The sequence below is a fragment of the Chiloscyllium punctatum genome, chromosome 2 (genome assembly GCF_047496795.1).
Source record: "Chiloscyllium punctatum isolate Juve2018m chromosome 2, sChiPun1.3, whole genome shotgun sequence".
In the NCBI taxonomy this organism is placed as follows: domain Eukaryota; kingdom Metazoa; phylum Chordata; class Chondrichthyes; order Orectolobiformes; family Hemiscylliidae; genus Chiloscyllium; species Chiloscyllium punctatum.
The window spans coordinates 149,430,462-149,451,120 of NC_092740.1; the positions used below are offsets into that span (position 1 = coordinate 149,430,462).

A 20,659-nucleotide genomic window follows, 5' to 3' on the forward strand; every position below is an offset into this window, starting at 1 on the left:
AAAGCAATTGCTGAAATTATTTTATTCCCCCTACTGAGAATGGACTGTTCCACAGAAGATGATGATGCGAGTTGCTTCCTGTTTGACTAGTACAATCCACTTAAATTCAGTGAAATAGCTCAAAAGAATAATAGAAAAAAGTCCTTACTTATCAGAATTTGAACGATACACTGTCAGGACAAGGCTTTTTGTGAATAGTCAAGAAAGTTAAAACATTTGTTCCAATTAGCATTTGGCGATCTATTTTAGTAATAACCATAAGACTTTAATGTCAGAATATACATTTAATTTAACTAAATGAGCTTAATTTAAATCAACTAATCCAGGTAGCCTTTGCTTTGCAGAAATCTGTTGCAATTTTCCACAACAGCCAAATTGTGATTAAATATAATGTAGTTAAAATATTACATGATGCTTCACAATAATATTTTCCAATCAAAATTCAACACTCAGCCACACAAGGAGATATTTTAATTGGGAACAGGTAACTTTTAAATCGTATCTTGAAGGAAGAGAGAGTGTTGAACAGGTTTAGGGAGGGACAGCGTTTGGAGAGCTGAGGTTCCAGGCAACTGTTAAAGACACAATGCAAAACAGAGATGCCTAAAGCAGTTAAAAATAAAGGAATGCAGAGATGCCTGAGGTTTATAGGGTTGGCAAAGGTTATGGAAACAAGGAGGTGCTTCCTCCAGGTGATGAATGTATTCAAAACAAATATGAGAATTTTAAAATTGGGGAATTGCTAAACCAGCTCAGACCAAGATGACCGGTGAACAGAATAAGTTAGTTAAAAATCACAAAACACCAGGTTATAGTCCAACAGGTTTATTTGGAAGTATTAGTTTTCAGAGCACTGCTCCTTCATTAGGTTGCCTTCATCAGGAACCAGCACTCACATATGTAGGGTAGAAGTAATGGCTTCCTTTTGTGCAATAATTGCTACGATTTGATGACTCTACTCTTATTTCCCTACAAATACAGCTGTCCTAACTTATTTTTGATGTGGAGGTGCTGGTGTTGCTCTGGGGTGGACAACGTTAAAATTCGCAAGGTAACCTAATGAAGGAGCAGTGCTCTGAAAGCTAATACTTCCAAATAAACCTGTTGGACTATAACCCGGTGTTGTGTGATTTTTAACTTTGTCCATCCCAGTCCAACACCAGCACCTCCACATCAAGAATAAGTTAGGACAGCTGAGATTATTTGGAAATAAGAGTGGAGTCATCAAATCGTAGCAATAATTGCAGAGAAAGAAGCCATTAGTTCTACCATACACATGAGAGTGCTGGTTCTTAAAGCTGTTTATGTGTGTCCAAAGACATTTGGGGTTTCAGGGATGTCCAAAGAGACTTGGGGGTTCAGGAATTTTAAATGACACAAAATGGTGCAGAATATAATCAAGACTCTGGTCTTTAAGGAACTGGAGTGTAAAGTTGCAGAAGGTATACAGCAGTTATTCAAATCCCAGGTTACAAGCCCCCATGGAGTACTGCAAGCAGATCTGGGCACCTTACCTTAGGAAGGATGTATTGGCCTTGGGACAGTACAAGGTGGATTTACAAAAATGATACCTGGACTTCGGGGGTTAAGTTATGAGGATATAATATACAAATTCGACCTGTTTTCTCAAGATTTTAGAAGTTTAAAAGGTGATCTCAAACAAAATCTTCAATATATTAACAGGTAAAGACAGAAGAGATAAAAAAATAAACTATTTCCACTGGTTGGGCTGGGGGTATAATTTGAGAATTAGGGCTAGGTCATTCAGGAGAGATCTTCAGAAGCACTTCTACACACAAAGGGTGGTAGATGTTTGGAACTCTCTTCCACAAATGGCAGTAGATCAATTGTTCATCTTAAATCTGAGATTGATAAATTTGCATTAAGCAGGGGTATTAAGTGATACGTGCCAAATGGAGCTACATGGAGTTAGGCCACAGATCAGCCATGAACTCAATGAATGGTGGAACAGGTTTGAGGGGCTGAATGGCCTACTCCTGATCCTATATAAGTTGCTGAATTATTCCCTCAGCTGTTTCTCTCTTCCTTTTAGTGGTTGAACTGAATTGCAGAAGACTGAGGAGCTGACCTCTTGCTTAATGTATTGACCACAATGCTACAATGTCAATGGGAAGCAAAGAGTCAAGAAACAGGGTGAAATTAGAGAAAAGAAATCTCAAAATCAAATTCTGAAGAACTCAAGTGAATTATTTTAATTTGAATATGCCTAGATAATCCATTTCACAAGTGACCAGATGAAACTAGAAAAAAAATCCCAAACCTGGGTCCCATGGAATTCCCATGAATTGGAATATTTTAAAGAACAATTTGTATGATTTCTACCTTTCTCTGGACTTAGGACATTAAAGTCAGCTGCAGTAACTCAGTGATTGTGGAATGTTTATTATTTAACACTGCTGGATATAGGAAAAAAGGAAAAATAAACATTTATTAAAGAATGGGGCTGTTGTGGCACAGTGTAGTATCCATACCTTTGGGTTAGAAGGACTGGGTTCAAGTTCCAACTGCTCCAGAGGTGTCTCATAACATCTCTGAACTGGTTGATTAGAAAAGATGTGTCCTAGGTTGGGGATTTCAAAGTTCATTGCCAAAAGCAACTCAAGTCCTCAAAAACATGGCTGTTGGATTGGGTCTACAGAAGGTGGGAAGGGAACCAATAAGGGGGAGGAAATGTTACTGCCTTTGTCCTCACAAAAAACTACCTGTTACAGATGCATCTGTCCATGACAGGAACAGGAAGAGTGACTACACAGTCCTTGTGGAAATGAAAACCCATCTTAATGTTGAGGATTCCATCCATTGTCCTGTGCAGTGCTATCACTGTGTTAAATGGGCAGATCTTAAACTCATCTATCAGCATAAAAATAGTCATCCATCATGTGTCATGTGTTAGAAGCAGCAGCAGCAGAATTGTACTCAAACACAATATGTAACCACAAGGCACAGCATATCCCTAATCTACCATTAACAACAGTTTGGAAGCTCTATCCTATTCAATAAAGTACGCACAAGGGTATCCAAAAAGCAGCACCAGGCATAGCTAAAAATGGCATGTCGACCGAGTAAAGCCACAAAACCAAAATAATCACATGCCAAACAATAGAAGCAATCGACAAAAGACAGGGCTAAGTGATTCTGTAACTAACTGATTAGATTCAAGCTCTATAATCTTACCACAACCAGCTGTGAATGCTGGTGGACATTAAACATCTAACTGGGATGTGATGGCCTAGTGGTATTATCACTCTACTTTTAATCCAAAAACTCAGCATAGTTCTGGGAACCCTCATTTAAATCTGCCATGGCAGATCATGGAATTTGAATTTTTAAAAAATCTGGAATTAAAAATCTACTGAAGACTGTGATGATTGTCAGAAAAACCCATCTGCCTCACTAATGTCCCTTAGGGAAGGAAATCTGGCATCCTCACCTGGCCTGGCCTACATGTAACTATAGACCCACAGCAATGTGATTGCCTTTTAGTGGCCCTCTGAAATAGCCTACCAAGCCATTCAGTTCAAGGACAATTAGGGACAGGCAATAAATGCTGGCCAGCCACATCCCACTACCAAATTAAAGAAAATGAGAAAAGGAGGCAGCACAATTATTCCCAGCCTCATAAATGGGGGATCCAATCTTTTGATGCAATGGCCGAAGGTGGCATTTGCATCTGCCTTAGGAAAGAAATGCCAAATACCTGATCTATTTTGGCTTCCTAACAAAGTCCCTAGAAAGACAGATGCCAGTATTCAGTCAATTTGATTCACTCCATAAAACATCAAAAACTGCTCAAGGCATTGGATGCTGTGAAGATTGTGTGTCCTGACAACATTCTGGCTTGGGTACCAAAGATGTATACCAGACTAACTGGATTCCTAACTAGACTATTCAAGTATAGCTACAACACTGGCATTGACCCAACAATGTGGAAAATTGCCCAGGTAGGTCCTGTGTACAAAAAGCAGAGCAAATCCAACCCAGCCAATTACCACTCATCAAACTTCTGTCAGTCAGCAACAAAGTGATGAAGGTGATCATTAACAGTGCTATCACGCATCACTTGAAAGGAATAACCTGTTTATTAATATCAGATTGGGGTCTGCCCAGAATCACATAGTTCTTGATTTCATTAAAACCTTGGCTCAAACATGGACAAAGGAGCTGAACTCCTGGGGTGAGGTGAAAGTGACAGCCCCTGACATCAAGTTGGCCTTAAGGGTTCACCTGATACTGGTCGGAGCACTAACATTTCATCTCCTGGCTGAAAGATTCAGGCTGTGCCATGTTTGGTTGTCTTTTGTTTCATTTTTGATTGTTCGCACACCACTTCACAGGTTCATGAGAACTCAGCCCCCTCGTCGAACAGGAAACTTCTTTCTTCTGTTCTAGAACCCTCTACTTGGATAATTTCAGAGACCCTCACACTTGATGTCCATAAACTAATTAAAATGGAGTAAACTCAGTGGACTCATTGGGTGAATCTCTGGTGGCAAACAGAAGAAAATCTAGTCTTTTACCTTAGTCATGGGGGTTACCTAAGGCAGAATACTGTTTTTAGAGTCTGCTGGTCCCGTTTTAGCATCCACTGTGAATGCAGGTGAAATGCTTAAGGCTGCCAATGGATCATAACTAGATGACCCACAGGAAGGATAGTGGCTGTTCAGAAGAGATTTATCAGAATGTTGCCCAGTATGGAAGGTTTGAATTATAAAGAAAGGCAGGATTGGCTGGGATGGTTTTGATCGGAGCATAGGAGGTCGAGAGGTGAACTTATGGAGGTTTAAAAAATTATGAGTGGTATAGACATGGTTAATTATAGGTGTCTTTTCCATAGGGTGGGGGCACATCTTTAAGGTGAGAGGAGAGAGATTTTAAAAAAATATAGGGGGAGGTGTTTTACATCGAGGGTGGTTCACGTGTGGAATGAACTTCCAGAGGAAGTGGTGCATGTGGGCATAGTTACAACATTTAAAAGACACTTGGCTAAGTACATGAATAGAAAAGGATTGGAGGGATATGGGCCAGGAGCAGGCAGATTGGATGAATTTAGTTTGGGATTGTGTTCAGCATGGACTGGTAGGACCAAAGGGTTTGTTCCTGTGCTGTATGACTCGATGATGTTTGAGTCGAGGTGTGGTGCTGGAAAAGCAAAGCAGGTCAGGCAGCATCTGAGGAGCAGGAGAATCGACATTTCGGGCATAAGCCCTTCACCACGAATGAGACTTACGGCCCAAGGGTGCTGAGAGATAAATGGGAGGGGGGGTGTGCGGCTGGGGCGAAGGTAGCTGAGAGTGTGATAGGTAGATAAAGGTGATAGGTCAGAAAGGAAGGTGGAGTGGACAGGTGGAAAGGAAGATGGACAGGTAGGACAGGTCATGAGGGCACTGCCCAGTTGGAGGCTTGGATCTGGGATAAGGTGGGGGTGGGGGAGGGGAAATGAGGAAACTGATGAAATCCACGGAGACCCTCCAACCACACGGGATCAATGTGGATTTCATCAGTTTCCTCATTTCCCCTCCCTCACCTTATCCCAGATCCAACCTTCCAACTCAGCAGCATCCTCTTGAACTGTCCTACCTGTCCATCTTTCTTCCCACCTATCCACTCCACCCTCCTCTCTGACTTATCGCCTTCATCTACCTATCGCACTCTCAGCGACCTTGCTGCCACTCCACCTCCCTCCCATTTATCTCTCAACTCCCTTGTCCCACAAGTCTCATTCCTGATGAAGGGCTTATGCCCAAACCGTTGAGTCTCCTGCTCCTCGGATGCTGCTTGACCGGCTGTGCTTTTCCAGCACCACACTCTTGGCTCTGACCTCCAACTTCTGCAGTCCTCACTTTCTCCTCTATGATGACTGATCCAACTGGCAGAACATACATGGGTGCAGAATTGGGACAATTCCCTCACCACTGTCTGTGTAGATTAGATTAGATTAGATTACTTACAGTGTGGAAACAGGCCCTTCAGCCCAACAAGTCCACACCGCCCCGCCGAAGCGCAACCCACCCATACCCCTACATCTACCCCTTACCTAACACTACGGGCAATTTAGCATGGCCAATTCACCTGAACCTGCACATCTTTGTGACTGTGGGAGGAAACCGGAGCACCCGGAGGAAACCCACGCAGACACGGGGAGAATGTGCAAACTCCACACAGTCAGTCGCCTGAGGCGGGAATTTAACCCGGGTCTCTGGCGCTGTGAGGCAGCAGCGCTAACCACTGTGCCACCGTGCTGCCCAAAAAAGCTATGGTTCTCCAGGAAACAATCTTTAGGGAACAAGTCACCATGTCAGTATAAGGATATATTGGTAAACCCCCTTTTGACTAATGAGCTGGATTCGCACAGTGTCTACTTAGAGTTAAAGTCACCATTGTCCCAGAGGGCCACTCATTCAGGAAAGATGACCATTAGTGGGTTTAACCTGAGGGTCACCATATCTTAGCTACACTTGAGAAAGCTGGACTTCCATGGTGACCTCAGCTAGTACAGGAATCAAACCCATACTGTTGACATCATTCTGCATCACAAACCAGCCGTCCAGCCAAATGAGCTAACCCAGTCTTGCTGAATGGTTCCCCAAATCATGGTTGCAGGTTTCATTTCAGGTTGGAGTTTACCCACAATTTGAGAAGTGTAGCAGGGTTTTGCAGAACCTGCTGCTTCCCCTTGGAGTCGTGGTCAAAATTGCTAGCTCTCAGCTTGGCGTTTTTATATGTATATGTTAAATAAGCCCAACCATCAGAAGATGGTGAGCTCGTTACAATATTTCCTGACAGTAACTTGGCAGTATGACAACCTGATAGATATGCATTCTTTGCTTCTAGGTCTGTGAGGGGGTCTCTATTGATTCATCATTTTTATCTATGTTATTTTTAACATAATATCATTCAGGGATGGCTCCTATCTCAGCTTCTGTGTGTTCAGCCTGAGTTGGTGCCTTTGACATTGGGTCTACTCTAGATTCATAGAGATGTACAGTATGGAAACAGACTCTTCGGTCCAACCCGTCCATGCCAACCAGATATCCCAACCCAATCTAGTCCCACCTGCCAGCACCCAGATCCCTCTAAACCCTTCCTATTCATATACCCATCCAAATGCTTCTTAAATGTTGCAATTGTACCAGCCTCCACCACATCCTCTGGCAGCTCATTCCATACACGTACCACCCTCTGCGTGAAAAAGTTGCCCCTTAGGTCTCTTTTATATCTTTCCCCTCTCACCCTAAACCTACACTCTCTAGTTCTGGACTTCCCGACCCCAGGGAAAAGACTTTGTCTATTTATCCTATCCATGCCCCTCATAATTATGTAAACCTCTATGAGGTCACCCCTCAGCCTCCGACGCTCCAGGAAAAACAGCCCAAGCCTGTTCAGCCTCTCCCTGTAGCTCAGATCCTCCAACCCTGGCAACTTCCTTGAAAATCTTTTCGGAACCCTTTCAAATTTCACAACATCTTTCCGATAGGAAGGAGACCAGAATTGCTAGCAATATTCCAACAGTGGCCTAACCAATGTCCTGTATAGCCACAACATGACCTCCCAACTCCTGTACTCAATACTCTGACCAATAAAGGAAAGCATACCAAACGCCTTCTTCACTATCCTATTTACCTGCGACTCCACTTTCAAGGAGCTATGAACCTGCACTCCAAGGTCTCTTTGTTCAGCAACACTCCCTAGGACCTTACCATTCAGTGTATAAGTCCTGCTAAGATTTGCTTTCCCAAAATGCAGCACCTCGCATTTATCAGAATTAAACTCCATCTGCCACTTCTCAGCCCATTGGCCCATCTGGTCCAGATCCTGTTGTAATTTGAAGTAACCCTCTTCGCTGTCCACTACACCTCCAATTAAGGAAGTCATTTTTCTTATCTCTTTGAGGTCTTCCACCCTCCTGAAAAAAGGTTTCAGATAACCAGATTGGAGAGCCTTTTGCGTGCAGTATTATATAATAGACAATAGGTGCAGCAATAGGCCATTCAGCCCTTCCAGCCAGCACCACCATTCAATATGATCATGGCTGATCATCCACAATCAGTATCCCGTTCCTGCCTTATCCCCGTAACCCTTGATTCCACTGTTGTCTCAGTCTATCCCAGTGGCTGAACTGTTCTGGCCATGGACCATGTGGCCATCAGTCAGGGAAAATGTCAGGATCATTCTCCTGCAGCTGTTCGATCTCCTTGATCTCAGCTGACTTCTCAAGGAATTTCAGGAATGCTGTGACTTTTGATCCTGCCGTTTCATTGCTGAGGAGCAGGTCTATCCTGGCCAAAGGAACCTAGGTACATCTCACATGATTTACCCAGTAAAGGCGAATGGATATGTATCCACTGTCAATCTCTTTCCCCAGCAACTTGGCACTCTTTGCTGGGAAGTTCAGGAGGGTTTTGTCACCCAGAGCCTGGCTGGTCCTGGGAGCCTCAGTATGACTACAGGCTCATTCTCATCATTCTGAGGAAATGTGGCCAGCCTTCCTTTGGATACAAAATCCCAATAACTTTCAGTGATCCAGATAATCGCATCCACACTCAGAGGGGTTTATTTATAGGGATTAGCATCTACAGCTTGGTGAGCTATGCTTTCTGACTCACTCCAAAGTTCAACATGGCACATATGTATGCTGATAAAGACCACATGTTTTTACCGTAGCCTCCAGCAATTGGACTGAACATGCCTTATCTTGTGACAGAATCTTTGACCTCAGTTTTCATCTCAGCACATTCTTTTCCATCTTGACTATGGGTGTGAGTTCAGTTTCCTATTACGATCCCCAGATAGCCAGAGACTTTTCCCCAGGGCAGGATTGACTGGCATGAGGAGTCACAGTTTTAAGATATTAGGAGAAAAGTATAGAGGGGAACATCAGAGGAAGGTTCTTTATGCAGAGAGCTGTGAATGCATGGAACGCGTTGCCAGCGGTGGTGGTGGAAACAGAGTCATGAGGGACATTTAAGCAACTGCTGAACATGCACATGAGTTGAGGAGTGCATGGGTTAAGTTATTTTATTTTATATTAGGATTAATCCTCAGCACAACATCGTGGGCCAAAGGGCCTGTTCTGTGCTGTACTTTTCTATGTTCTATGTTCTAAGTCTATCTGTTCTGGTTAGTTGGATTGACGAAGGGAGGTTTTCTTTTGGCTTAGAAGTTTGTCCATCAGCTCATAATCACCAGAGTGGCAACTTACCTCAACCCATTCACCTTTTGGTCATCTCGGCATATCCTTATTGGGAAGGGAATGCAGTTTTGAAATATTTAAGGAGGATTATTTCATGGAGATTTTCACAAGTGGTTTCTATCTTACGTCCCACTGCTCAGAAGAAGTTGCTTCTGCTTCTTAAATTCCAGGTTATGTCTAATCAGACAATTCCTGAGCGAACAGTATTTTTGATTACCACCAGCATAACCTGGTGCACACTTAAGGTAGACTTTTTCACTGTCTCGTAAACAATTTCTTCAGGCAAGAGGATTTAAACCTTGGCGCACTCTCCACGTGAGTTTATTCTGCATAATTAAAGATGAATATTAGACTGGCCACCTTAACTAATCATAGAATCAGTACAACGTGGAAGCAGGCCATTCAGCCCATTGTCCACACTGACCCTCCAAAGAGCATCCCACCCAGACCCACCCCATCCCCATAACCCCACATTTATCCTGGCTAACCCACCTAGCTTGCGCATTCCCAGACACCAAGGGCAATTTAGCATAGCTCCTCTTTGTGAGGTCCAGTAAGTTATACGTAGAATACATAGAATCCCTACAATGTGGTAACAGGCCATTTGGTCCAGCAAGTCCATACCGATACTCCAAAGAGTAACCCACCCAGACCCATTGCTCTACATTTACCCCTGATTAATGCACCTAACCTACATATCCCTGAACATTATGGACAATTTGCCATGGCCAATTCATGTAACCTGCACAGCTTTGGACTGTGGGAGGAAACCGGAGCACATGGAGGATACCCACACAGACACGGGGAGAACATGCAAACCCCATACAGACAAATGCCCAAGGCTGGAATCAAACCCAGGTCCCTGGCGCTGTGGGGCAGCAGTGCTAACCACTGAGCTATCATGTCACCCCTGAATTAACCCTGTGAATGAAAATATTAAAGAGAATGAGCCATTCATTCTGCCACCTCTTCCAAATGATACCAGTGATATGGGAACATTTGAGCCGTGGGAGTAGAGCAGAGACTAGACCGATTGCATAGTATCAGACTGTGGGATAATTACAACAGCTTGAACTCTTCATCCTGAAGATGAGCTGAAGAACAGAGAGCCGGGGGGGGGGGGGGGGGTAGGTTGCAGGGCTCATATGGTCTTTAGGGCAAATACTAAGTAGATCAGAAAAGACAAGCCATGAGCACTATTCCAAGTTAAAATATGCCAGTGACTTTCTATGCAAACTGACAGAAGGTGAGTACAGGACTGTTTGGATGCTCCTCATAGGAGTGATCAATATCTGGAATGACCTCATAGTTGGGGCCAAAGAGCCAATTAGATGTTATTGTGGATACATAGGCAGATAGGTTGTCTACAGTTTCTGTGCAAGAACATACTGAGTAAGTGTGCACATAATTTTGAGATTTTTATTCCATCTTTGATGTTGTTTCCTATTTCCAGTACATTAACATTTAGCTTCCTTTGACAAAGTCAAAATTAAACCTTGTTATAATGTTTATTTCAAGGCAGATGACTGAAGAAGAATTTATGGTTATTCACAGTTACAAATCTGGGTCTGCCGCAGTTTTCTTCTTGGGTTCAGTGACATCTGCTGCTCTAATAACTAAATTGTATGTCCTAGAGTTGACTCATGCGACACAATAGTATTTTACACTATTGCATAACAATCAAAGCATTGCCCTGAACAAACCAGTTCAATTTTAAAGTCTCATCTCTTGTGGAAATAGAGTGATACAACTCCCAAACTGGTAGGCCATGATCTTTTGCCCATTGCTGACCTCGCTGTAGTCAGAGTGATGTTTTCCTGGGAATACTGCCAGACTGTCAGAGTTCAACATCTGAGTCAAGGCTGTAGGCCTGTTTATAAAGAACATCTGAATACTATGTTGCACATAGAATCTCAGCTATCACGACTGGCCTGAGATTGGTGGAGCATGCACTGTGCACCAAAAGTTCCCCTTTGTTTTATTGGGCTGAAAGGGGTAGGAGTTCTTTGTGTCCTCCGTAGTTGCCCCTTAGTCATTTGGTAGGCAGCTTTTTTGTACTTTATTGTGTCAAGGCAAAAATAAAAGGGCATGAGAGCAAATGAATAGAACTGGAACAGTTATGATCAGATTCAGTTGATTCAATCAGTACAAACAGTCTTCACACATTTACACTAAATAGTGAATGTTTCTGTTCTCCAAACCTTGATTAACCTGACTAAGCTTACATCAATGCTTCAGCATTCTCTGTGATCTGAATGAAGGCCTGGAGCTTGTAGCAACTTGTTTAAAAATCTAAGTGGCAAAATTCATTTGCATATTTCAGTTTCCAGTGATGCAATGCAGATTATCCTAGCAACTGGCCAATGTGTGGGTGGCCTGGAACTCTTGTGCCAGAGGTAGTAAAGGACTATTCTCCACCTGCCTGTTGGTTTGCGTTCCTGCACTGCCTTTGTATCCCTCTGAGCGCAAGATCTTTGTTAGACAATCTCTGACATGTGGATGGGACAATGGACTTTCCAACACAATGTGAAATTTGATGCCGAGTTCATTAATTTTTTAGCTGATGCTCTATTATGTTTTTAAAATCTGTGAATGTGCTTTCATTTGAAATCCAACATCTGAATAAATCTTCCCGAAATACTTTCCATTGGATCAAAGATCCAAAAGGATGACTCATTGAGTGATGCTACATTCCAGTCCGCTGGAAGCCTCCTTGAGATGATGTAATCACAAAAAATTTACAAAACTTTTGGCCAGGAAATTTCAACAGAGAACAATCTCAGCCCTTATATAGGGCATGACTCTGTGATAACTCATGCATTAACTTTGCTGGGGTTTCTGGGGGGTTTTACTTTAGAGATACAACACAGAAAGAGGGTCCACGGGGAGTACCTCATTACCATAAAGCCAGCGATCACTCATGTCGTGACAGAACCATCCCCAGGCCCAGTTGCTCCCTGAACCTGAAAAGCCTCATGCCAATCTACTTTTGCGTGATATGAGAAGGGAATTGGAGGGAGACTAATCCTCTCTGATTGCTCAATGCATCCCACATGTTATTCCCTGCATAAGGGAACAAGCTAATCTAAAACTTTTACGAGTCCATCCACCCCCTGCCCCACCACTGCTTTGTGTTGCCTGGTTATCCTCTATCTGATAAAGGTTCCTGATGAAGGGCTTTTTCCCGAAATGTTGATTTCGAAGCTCCTTGGATGCTGCCTGAACTGCTGTGCTCTTCCAGCACCACTAATCCAGTATCCTCTATCTACAGCCACCTCTCCTCACCTGTCTCAGTGCACTTATCCCTTGCACTAGACAAGGGAGAACTACAATATAGAACACCCCAGATCTGCTTTTCCCACTTTTCTGTCATCGATCTTTCATTCTTCACAAGTTCAATTGAAAAGTTTCGAGAATCAAAGAATGATTGAGTATAGTCTGTCACGCATTTGCTTGATAGGTACTAGATCGCTGCGAATGCAGATATTGTAGATATTTCTACTCCATAATGAGTCACAGCTCTGATTTATTATGTGAATTTCAAAACTTCAAAGTCAACCATTAAATTCACTATTACTCAGCGTCCAGAAATTACTAAACCAAGGGTTAGCAATTTCATTAAAGGGAATCCTTGGTGAGAGAATTACAAAATAAAAATTTACGATCAACAGGAGGAAAAAATGTTAATATTTTATTTCAACATCTTTTAGCATTAGATCATGTTGATGCAGAGTAAACTGGCTGAAACTCGGAAAAATAGGCTGCCAAGGTGAAGCACAGGACAAATTCATAATAGGGAGTAGGTCACTGCAGCATGTACAAATGCACAATACTTCTTTGTGGACTGAGTGAGCTGGGCACTTAATGTTTTTTCTGTAACTTTGTGGTGGGCTATCTTCACTAATTGCAAATGTCTTATCTACACTGGCATCCTCAGAGAGATTGTGAATGTTATTCTGTGGGGATCACTGTAGATCCTCTGCACAACCCCCTTCCCCCCCACAATCTATGTTAGGCCTCTTCAAATTAAATCTGGCAACGGAGCAGGTAACCAGAAACATGATTTCGGATGATTCTGACATAGCTGTATTCCAACATTGCTTCTGGTTCATGCAGCTATTTAAAGTGTTGTCTCAGTTAATAATTATTCTTTCATCATTACCTTGTACATTCATCAGCTTTGTTGTATCTGATTCAGTTTCTAATCACGGGTCTTCGAAAGGTTTCTTTAGTCAAGGCTACAGTGTGTCTTTCCTGATGTGAGGTTCCGAACTTTTCCCTGAAAGACCCATGAGTCAAGGAGATGGTTCCAAGAACAAACCAGGGCGAGAACTTCCTTCATTACAAGTTACTGCTTCTCTGGTTCAGTTCAGAATGCCACCACCTGCAAGTTCCTCTCCATGCCAGATACCATTCTCACTTGGGACTATATCATTGGAGTTTGCACGTTCTCCTCATGTCTGCGTGGGTTTTCTCCGGGTGCTCCGATTTCCTCCCACAGTCCAAAAATGTGCAGGTTAGATGAAGTGGCCACGCTAAATTGCCCATAGTGTTAGGTGGATTAGTCAGGAGTAAATGTAGGGGAATGGGTCGGGGTGGGTTACTCTTCGGAGGGTCGGTGTGGACTTGTTGGGCTGAAGGGCCTGTTTTCATGTTGTAGGAAATCTAATCTAATCTAAATTGTTCCATCACTTCTTCTGGCTCAAGATCCTGGGAATCCCTTCCAATTCTGTATTGTGTGTATACCAACACCCCCAACAGACTTCAGCGCTGATTATGAAACTGCTGGAAGAGGGGGACAGACACCAGTGTCAGGGTCTGGAGAGAACCCACTGGGTGAGAGTTGGGTGACCACCCAAGTACTTCCCATCACAGGTCTGTCTGAGGCCTGAAACAGCCACAAGACTTGGAGAGCTGAAGATTGCTGAGAAAAGGGAAAGAAAAGCTAGGAGTGGAGGAAAGATGTGCCAGAACTAAAGCAGAACAATTCTGGTCACCCTTCTATAGGAAATACTTTAAACTTGAGGGTGCACATAAAAGATTTACAAGGATGTTGCCAGAAATTGAGGGCATGTGCTACCAGGAGAGGTTGAATGGGCTGGGGCTAATTTCTCTTGAGGCTGAGGGGTGACCTTATAGACGTTTTTAATATCATGAGGGATGTGATAGGGTAAATAGCCAAGGTCTTTTTCTCAGTATGAGGGAGTCCAAAACAAGAAAGCATAGGTTTAAGGTGTGAGGAGAAAGATATAAAAAGGACCTAAAGGATAACATTTTTTACACAGAGGGTAGCGGGTGTATGGAATGAACTGCCAGAGGAAGTGGTGATGGCGGGTACAATTATAACACTTAAAAGGCATATGGATGGGTTAAGAGGGATACAGACCAAACAAGGTCAGATTGGAATGTCTGATTGGTGCAGATGAATTGACCGAAGGGTTTGTTTCCCTGCTGTCTAATTCTATGACTCTGTGTCTCTAAGAAGACAGATCCCTACCACTTACTTAAGGGCAATTGAAGATGGGCAATAAATGCTTGTTTAACCATTACTTTACATTCTACAAACAAATAAAACAAGTTGGGATGCAGTGTAGCATTTGATGTTAATTTACTCAGAAAACTGAGGTGTGGTTACTGTTTGATGGGCAAGTGGGTGCCATTGGAGTCTGCGATAGAGGGGTGGGAGGGGGAGAAATCTCCATGGCAGGAAATTAGTCTGGACCCAATACTTGGAGGCTTGCTTCTCAGACCAGATCTGAGAAGGCACTGAATACGTCCTTGGTAACTCAATTTCTCAATGTTGAAGATTTGCAGACTTTTTTTTACTGTCAGTGGACATTACTGGAGGATTTGTGTTTTAGGAAGAGGCTGCATAGGCTGGGACCTTTTTCACTGCAGTTTTGGAGTTTGAGGGATGACCTTAAAGAGATAAGGTTTAGAGGGATATGGGTCAAATGCAGGCAAGTGGGACTAGTTTAGTATGGGAAATTTTTCACCATGGATGAGTTGGATTGAAGGATCTGTTTCCATGCTGTATAACTTGCACCTATGTGGGATTTTGAAAAATTAATTCATGGGGTATGGGCTTGGCTAGCTGAGTCAGCTTAAGTTGCCCATTCCAAATTGACTTTGGGAAGGTGGTGGTGAGTTGCCTTCTTGAACCATTGTAGTTCAGTTACTGTTACAGTGCTGTTAGGGAGTGAGTTCCAGGATTTTGACCTAGCGACAGTGAAGGGAAACAGATATATATTCTCATGTGTGAGTATTGAGTGGCTTGGACACTAACTTGCAGGTGATGATGTTCCCATGCATCTGGCTCCCACGTCCTTCAACAGGGTAGTGGCCACGGGTTTGGAAGGTGTTAACTAAGGAACTTTGGTGAATTCCCACAGTGCGTTGTGTCGTAGGTAAATACTGATGCTACTGGATATTGGTGGTGGAGAGGCTGAATATTTGTGTGTGTGGTGCCAAACAAGTGAGCCACTTTTTCCTGGATGGTGTTAAGCTTGTTGTGTATTGTTGGAGCTGCAGTCATCCAGGCAAATGGACAACATTCACTCAGAGCCCTGACCTATGTAAATGTGGACAGGCTTTCCAGAGACACAAAGTGAGCCACACTCTGCAGAATTTGTGGGCGGCACGGTGGCACAGTGGTTAGCACTGCTGCCTCACAGCGCCAGAGATCCGGGTTCAATTCCCGCCTAAGGCGACTGACTGTGTGGAGTTTGCACGTTCTCCCCGTGTCTGCGTGGGTTTCCTCCGGGTGCTCCGGTTTCCTCCCACAGTCCAAAGATGTGCAGGTCAGGTGAATTGGCCATGCTAAATTGCCCAAAGTGTTAGGTAAGGGGTAGATATAGGGGTATGGGTGGGTTGCGCTTCGGCGGGGCGGTGTGGACTTGTTGGGCCGAAGGGCCTGTTTCCACACTGTAAGTCATCTAATCTAATCTAATTCCCCACAGCTGACCTGCTCTAGTAGCCACAGTACTTATGTGGCTAGTCCTGTCAATCTTTGTTCAATGATAACCCCCAGGCTCAACACCAAAGCCTTAAACCAAGCCTGTTTTCCTTTAATGGAGTCAGGAAAGAGGGCATATAGCCAACTCACTCCCAGGAGCTGGGTTATCCATTGTGAATATTATAACAAGGCCACATGCCTCACATTTAATGGCAGCCAAAAGAAGGTAAAGTTGTGGTAAAAGGAAGTGACTTTTGCAGCATGAATGTTTTCCCTTTTCCCATCAAATATATCTCCTTCCCTCAGTGATCCCTACAACCACAGATCGCCAATATCGATCCACTTCCCCAGCTCCATGGACAAAGAGATCTCATCATCCTCTCTTCCAGTCTTCCAGCATTGACGATTCAGTTTCACAGCCTCTGCCTATTGTTCTAACATCAAACAGTCCTTACCTACCTCCATGTTATCACTATCCCCGCAACAGGCTCCCTCACCTGCATTTGGGGCTGTGACTTCCTCAAGAGTGTTACCTACTTGGCAGAGTTCCAAGCCAGTCGATCAGGTTGAATTTTAGGCTGGGGAACATCCAGAAATAAAAATGTCTGCTGGAGAGTCAAGACCCAGACATTCTCAAATGAAATTCCTCTCTCCTACTCCTGACTCAGTAATTAACAGGGCTGCAGGGCTGCTTTCTCCACATTAGGTTTCTGCACATCAGCAACATTACTTATTGCCGGGCATGTTAAAACACTTTGTCAGTTAATAGCAACCATCATTTAAGACTTACAAGTGTTAGCACGGTATTTCTAAATGAGTGGGACATTGTATGCTGCAGATGCTCAACATACAAAACAAAAATCAAATATCCACACTTAGTTCAGCCAGGGCTGTTTAATTCTGAAAAATACAGTTAGAAATATCAAGGCGCATTTTCTGAAATGTCAACGATACCATAGTCATAGAGTTATGCAGAACGGAAACAGACTTTTTGATCCAATCAGTCCGTGTTAACCATAATTCTAAATTAAACTAGTTACATTTGCCTGCTCCTCGCCCATATCCCTCCAAACTTTTCCCATTCATGTACTTAGCTCAGTGTCTTTTAAACATTGTAACTGTGTCTGCATCCACTAACAGTATTTGAAGGACACAGATAATCAGAGTAAGCAAAGAGAATAAAGCTGCTAAATTTAGTTGAACCTCCAGATTGGTTGAGGTTTAAAGAGGGGAAAACAATGGTCAAAAATAGATTTCAGTGCTCAAATATGTAGAAAAGGTACCACTCAAGTAGTTGCCATGCAAGAAAATTAGCTGAAGGGCCAGTTTGTCAAGGTTTTGGAAATTATAATAATGGTGAATAACTGTGCGAGACTCCTTTTTGTCTGATAAAATAAGTTACATTTGCTCTTTTCATGTCATCTTAAAATATATTGTTTCAATTTACGTCATTGAAAAAAATTAACGGCTTGAATTGCTTTAGCAGTTTTGATATGGTAGGTTCTATGGAATACAAATATCAGTATAGCACAGTAACTTGATAAAATGTATCAATGCAGCTTGCCAATTTGGCATCAAATCTGTAAAACGATACAAACCAAAATCCTTTATTCAAGAAATTACATTTTACTCGTATTCAGAAAACTTTCTGAAATTGGGCCTGAATTTGTCTGTCGCCAATTCTAATACTGATGAGTAACAATTTGTACATTATTCATGGTCATAAAATTATTATCCTTCGATTCCACTCTATCAGTTGAAGAAACCAGAGTAGTTTACACAAGGCAGGGAAAAATACAGAGCTTGCAACCTGTATTCAAGCAAATTGGGGAGGAAACCGACAGACTGCAGGACACTGCAATTCTGCTGGATTCCTCAGAGGATCTGTACCAGGTACTTCAAGCTTTTGCTGAATTTGGGACTGAAGCTGGCAAATATTTTCATCACCAAGAGGCAGATGACAACCTTTAAAGTATCTCCTCCTTCCAATGTTGCATAAAATCATATGGAGTATACAGCACAGAAAACAAGGCATTTGGTTCAACTGATCAATGCCAGCCCAAGCCTTCTCCCATCCCTCTGCATCTGGGTCTATCGATATTTCTTCAATCCTAATACTTTACAGAGCAGTGTGTGCACCCACTGGTTCAGCCATGCACAGAAACCATGGGAGGGCATTACATTGGACTATCTGGATGCACATGAAACCCATTTGGGGACGTGAACAAGGGCCAGGTCAGGCACAGGCTGCCTGTAGTACATTATACAACTGGACTAAACTTCTACCCAATCTGCTCAAGGAGCCAAATTTCCAACTCTACTCATTGCTGCTCCAGGATGCAGATTTCCAAAGCCCTTTAAAGGCACATGAAGACCTTTGTGGGGAAACTTGAATATAGAATTATTTCTTCTGTGGGTAGAGGGAGGCAATGGCCTAGTGATATTATTGTTTGACTGTTTAATCCAAAGACCCTGGTAATATTCTGGGGATCCAGGTTTGAATCCTAGCAGATGGCAGAATTTTAATTCAATAAATATCTGGAATTTGGAGTCTAACAATGACCATGAATCCATTGCTAATTGTTGGAAAAACCATCTGGTTCACTAATGTCAATTAGGGAGGGAAACTGCCATTCATACTTGGTCTGGCCTGCATGTGATTCCAGACCCACAGAGAATCCCGACAGTGTCAAAACAGGCCGTTCAGCCCATCAAGTCCACACTAACCGTCTGGACAGTATACTTGTATTTCCCATGGTCTATCCATCTAACCTGCACATCTTTGGAGTGTGGGAGGAAACCACAGCACCCGGAGGAAAACCCACACACACGGGGAGAACCTGCAAACTCCACACAGACAGTCACCAGAGGCTCTGGTGCTACAAGGCAGCAGCACTGAACACTGAGCCACCCCAGATTAGAATTGTGATCAGAATTCTAATCAGGGCCAGTCTTTCATTTAATGTTGTAGATGGAAAGTCAGTGTAAAGAGAGGAGCTTTTTTATTGTCATTCAGAATGTTGCAGTAAAAATAACAGTGCTCATGCTAATTGACACAATGCGGTTAACTCTTAACTGTCCTCTGGGCATTAGGGATGGACAATAAATGTTGCCTATCCAGTGATGCCCCCATCCAGTGAATGAATAAATAAATAAATCCATAATCATAAAAATGCACAGAAATATAGGGGTTAATTTAAACATTGGGTTGTGGCAATATAATGATTAGACTGTCATTTTATAACACATATACTGCTCCTTTCACACATAGAGTCATAGAGATGTACAGCATGGAAATAGATCCCTCGGTCCAACCCGTCCATGCTGACCAGATATCCCAACCCAATCTAGTCCCACCTGCCAGCACCTGGCCCATGTCCCTCCAAACCCTTCCTATTCATATACCCATCAAAATGTCTTTTAAATGTTGCAATTGTACTAGCCTCCACCACATCCTCTGGCAGCTCATTCCATACACACACCACCCTCTGTGTGAAAAAGTTGCCCCGTAGGTCTCTTTTATATCTTTCCCCTCTCATCTTAAACATATGCCATCTAGTTCTGGACTCCCCCACCCCAGGGTAAAGACTTTGTCTATTTATCCTATTCATGCCCCTCATAATTTTGTAAACCTCTATAAGGTAACTCCTCAGCCTCCAATGCTCCAGGGAAAACAGCCACAGCCTCTCCCTATAACTCAAATCCTCCAACTCTGGCAACATCCTTGTAAATCTTTTCTGAACCCTTTCAAATTTCACAACATCTTTTCAATAGGAAGGAGACCAGAATTGCAAGCAATATTCCAAAAGTGGCCTAACCAATGTCCTGTATAGCTGCAACTTGACCTCCCAACTCCTGTACTCAATACTCTGACCAATAAAAGAAAGCATACCAAACGCCTTCTTCACTATTCTATTTACCTGCGGCTCCATACTCAAAATTAAATTTACCTTCAGAAAGTTTAATCATTGACACCTTTATTTTGCCCATGTATACTCAGTTACTTAAAGTACCTTGTACTGCAGATAACAATCCATTATTTATCACTTTGTTACTGCAAAATATTTTATTTACTGGCGTTACCTTTCTAGCCATTGAAATAAAGACTAAAGCTTCTTATTTATGTTCTCTGTATTTTCATGACATCCCCAGAACAAAGTAATAAGGAGAGGAATTTTTAATCTGGTTTTTGGAACCATTTGAGGAGTTTTTTTAACATTAACTTAGGTAACTAATAGTGTGAAAGTCTTCAATTTTTTTTAAAATGAAGAAACTAATCAATGCATTTAGTAAATAACTTTGTTTTGAAGAAGTCATGTTGGATTTGCAACCTTAACTCTGTTTCTCTCTCTGCAGAAAGAGAAAGTAAGCCCTGCAAACGCTTCCTGATGAAGGGCCTTTTCCTGAAACATTGATTCTCCTGCTCTCTTCGGATGCTGTCTGACCTGCTGTAGCTTTTCCAGCACCACACACTCGACTTCCCTCTCTACAGA

The 20,659-nt window shown here is 42.7% G+C and overlaps 1 long non-coding RNA gene across 1 annotated transcript in view; it reads right to left on the reverse strand.

Moving 5' to 3' along the window:
* LOC140491885 (uncharacterized) overlaps positions 1 to 20,659 on the reverse strand; it is a 58,255-nt gene that overhangs the window by 32,713 nt on the left and 4,883 nt on the right. The window lies entirely within an intron of this gene.